Source organism: Sapajus apella, unplaced genomic scaffold (assembly GCF_009761245.1).
Source record: "Sapajus apella isolate SASKATOON/1434 unplaced genomic scaffold, GSC_monkey_1.0 scaffold2, whole genome shotgun sequence".
In the NCBI taxonomy this organism is placed as follows: Eukaryota; Metazoa; Chordata; class Mammalia; order Primates; family Cebidae; genus Sapajus; species Sapajus apella.
In genome coordinates, this window is record NW_022436942.1 from 68,728,737 (window position 1) to 68,732,044 (window position 3,308).

Genomic DNA, 3,308 nt, shown 5'->3' on the forward strand with positions numbered 1-3,308 from the left:
GAGTGAGGGGCAACAGAAGGCAGAGAGAGATGGCGCTGTACACACCTGGTATAGGCTTGAAGGTGGAACGCCGAGATACAGACACACAGACAGTCCGCCCAGCAGAGGAGGCCGGGCAGCATTCTGGGGCTTGTATTTGGTTGTGGGCGAGAGCCGCAGGAGGGCTGGCCCGGGCTTGGAGGGGCCCAGGCACCCTGCAGGCTCCCGGGTCCGAGGTCCTGGGTGGCATCCGTGGTGGCGCCTGGGCTCGGCTCACATCATTCAAGGCCTTGCCGGCAAACTCGGGCAGCACGAAGGCGGCGCGGTGCACGTCGGAGTTGTGGCACTTCAGCTGCATCTGCGCCACCTGGTGCTTCGACAGCGGCTGCACCGGCTCCTGGAAGTTGGTGCTCGGGTTCTTGCTGCACAGCATGAAGCCGATCTGGCCGCTGGGGTAGGTGGGGATGGTGCAGTAGGCGTAGGCCACCACGGGGAACAGTGACTGGCAGAACTGCCGCATCTCCTTGATGAGGTCCAGGTGCAGCCACTGGCACTCACCCTGGCAGCAGAGGACGCCATCTTCCTTGAGGGCCGTCTTCATGAGCTGGTAATAGGACTCTTTGAAGAGACTTTCGGCGGGGCCCATGGGGTCTGAGGAGTCAGCGATGATCACATCAAAGGCATCCTGCTTCTGTTTCATGAGCTCAAAACCATCACCCACATGTAGGGTCAGCTTCGAGCTAGAATAGCCAACAGCCATCCCTGGCAGGAACTTCTTGGAGACTTGGATGACATCCTCGTCGATCTCACGCTGAGTCCACGGAGGGGTACTTCACCACCTCGCGCATGACACCTCCGTCTCCGCTCGCGATGAACAGCACCTTTCGCGGGTTGGGGTGGCTGCAGAGAGGCAGGTTGGCGATCATCTCCTGGTAGGAGAACTCATCCCTCTCTGTGCATTGGATGACGCCGTCCAACACCAGCACGTTGCCATAGGTCTTACTGCGGAAGACGAGGAGTCCTGGTAGCGCGAGCGCAGGTGGTGGAGCAGCTGTTCCACCTGCAGCGACAGGGCCTGGCCGGTCCACAGGCTGCAGGTCTCGCGGAACCAGGCCTCTTGGATGGCGGCGGGGCCGGGCCGTCGGGGCCGGACTCCATGGCTGGCGAGCGTGCTGGCTGGCAGCGCTGGGCGCGGGCCCGGGTTTTTTTTTTTTTTTTTTTTTTTTTAAAGACAGAGTCTCACTCTGTCGTCCAGGCTAGAGTGCAGAGGCATCTCAGCTCTCTGCAACCTCTGCTTCCTGGGTTCAAGGGATTCTTATGCTTCAGCTTCCCAAGTAGTTGGGACTACAGGCACCCGCCACCACGCCCAGCTAATTTTTTTTTTTTTTTAAATTAACAGGGGTTCACCGTGTTGGCAAGGCTGGTCTGGAACTCCTGACCTCAAGTGATCTGCTTGCCTTAGTCTCCCAAAATTCTGTATTATAGACATTGAGCCACTGCTCCTGGCCCAGTAGACCTTTTTTTTTTTTTTTTTTTTTTTTTTTTGAGATGGAATCTTGCTGGAGTGCAGTGGCAGGATCTCAGCTCACCGCAACCTCTGCCTCCTGGGTTCAAGCAATTCTCCTGACTCAGCCTCCCAAGTAGCTGGGATTACAAGTGCACACCACCATGCCCAGTTAATTTTTTTTGTATTTTTAGTAGAAATGGGGTTTCACCATGTTGGCCAGGCTGGTTTCAAACTCCTGATCTTAAGTGATCTGCCCATCTTGACCTCCCAAAGTTCTAGGATTACAGGCATAAGCCACCGTGCCCAGCCTAGATCTTATTTTTTATTTTTAAAATTTTTATTTATTTATTTTTTTTGAGACGGAGTCTTGCTGTGTTGCCTAGGCTGGAGTGCAGTGGTGTGATCTCAACTCACTGTAACCTCCACCTCCCAGGTTCAAGCGATTCTCCTGCCTCAGCCTCCAGAGTAGCTGGGATTACAGGAACATGCTGCCACACCTGGCTAATTTTTGTATTTTTAGTAGAGATGAAATTTTACCATGTTGGTCAGGATGGTCTCGAACTCCTGACCTCATGATCTGCCTGCCTCAGCCTCTAAAACTGCTGGGATTAGCCGGGGGTGGTGGCTCATGCCTGTAATCTCAGCACTTTAGGAGGCTGAGGTGGGCGAATCACGAGGTCAAGGGATCGAGACCATCCTGGCCAACATTGAAACTTTTGTATTTTTAGTCTCTACTAAAAATACAAAAATTAGATGGGCGTGGTGGCATGCGCCTGTAGTCCCAGCTACTCGGGAGGCTGAGGCAGGAGAATGCTTGAACCCAGGAGGCGGAGGTTGCAGTGAGCCGAGATCGTGCCACTGCACTCCAGCCTGGCGCCTGGCGACAGAGGGAGACTCTGTCTCAAAAAAAAAACGCACACACAAAAAAACCAAACTGCTGGGATTACAGGCATGAGTCATCACTCCTGGCCTTATTTTTAAGAGCAGTTTTAGGTTCACAGCAAAATTGAGCAGAAGGCACAGAGATATATCCCCTGCCCCCACACAGGCTTCCCCATTATAGATCTAGACTTCCCCATTATAGATGTGAGCTTCTAATCATTTCACTGTATTACTTCTCCATGACTTATAGGAAAATGTTTACATAAAACAATAGGAACATGGCAGATTGAGCCCATGCAGTTATCCCTGCTGTCTCCTGAAATATTCCTAAAATGCTAGTAAAGGAATCAAAGATGTATAAACTCACAAAGAATGTGAGAGAAGACTGCCCATGAGATATCTCAAAGTCTATTTATTTATTTATTTATTGAGATGGAGTCTCGCTCTGTGGCCCAGGCCAGAGTGCAATGACACGATCTCGGCTCACTGCAACCTTCACCTCCTGGGTTCCAGCGATTCTCCTGCCTCAGCCTCCTGGGTAGCTAGGATCACAGGTGCACGCCACCACGCCTGGCTAATATTTGTATTTTTAGTAGGGATGGGGTTTCACCATGTTGGCCAGGCTGGTCTGAAACTTCTGACCTCAGGTGATCAACCTGCCTCAGCCTCCCAAAGTGCTGGGATTACAGGTGTGAACCACTGCGACTGGCCTCAAATCCTTTTTAGAAGATAGAATATAGATGGGTGGTTTACCTAGGAGGAGAAATCCTAGTTTTTGCAGGAAATGCTAATGAGTATCAAGGCAGTTAGAGTTGATAAACACCAGAAAGTCTCAGGAATTGGTCGAAGGCCCCTGTGCTGAGAGGTGGGATCGAAAACCAATTATTTTTTTATTTTTATTTATTTTTTTTTGAGACGGAGTTTCGCTCTTATTACCCAG

The 3,308-nt window shown here is 51.5% G+C and overlaps 1 pseudogene across 1 annotated transcript in view; it reads right to left on the bottom strand.

Annotated features, from left to right (window-relative positions):
- The window catches only part of LOC116554976, a 1,529-nt pseudogene extending 392 nt beyond the window's left edge, over positions 1 to 1,137 (bottom strand). The window contains exon 1 of the transcript XR_004270334.1: positions 15 to 1,137. The product of XR_004270334.1 is annotated as a spermidine synthase pseudogene (transcript). The remainder of the gene's footprint in view (positions 1 to 14) is intronic.
- Between the last annotated feature and the right edge of the window lie 2,171 nt (positions 1,138 to 3,308).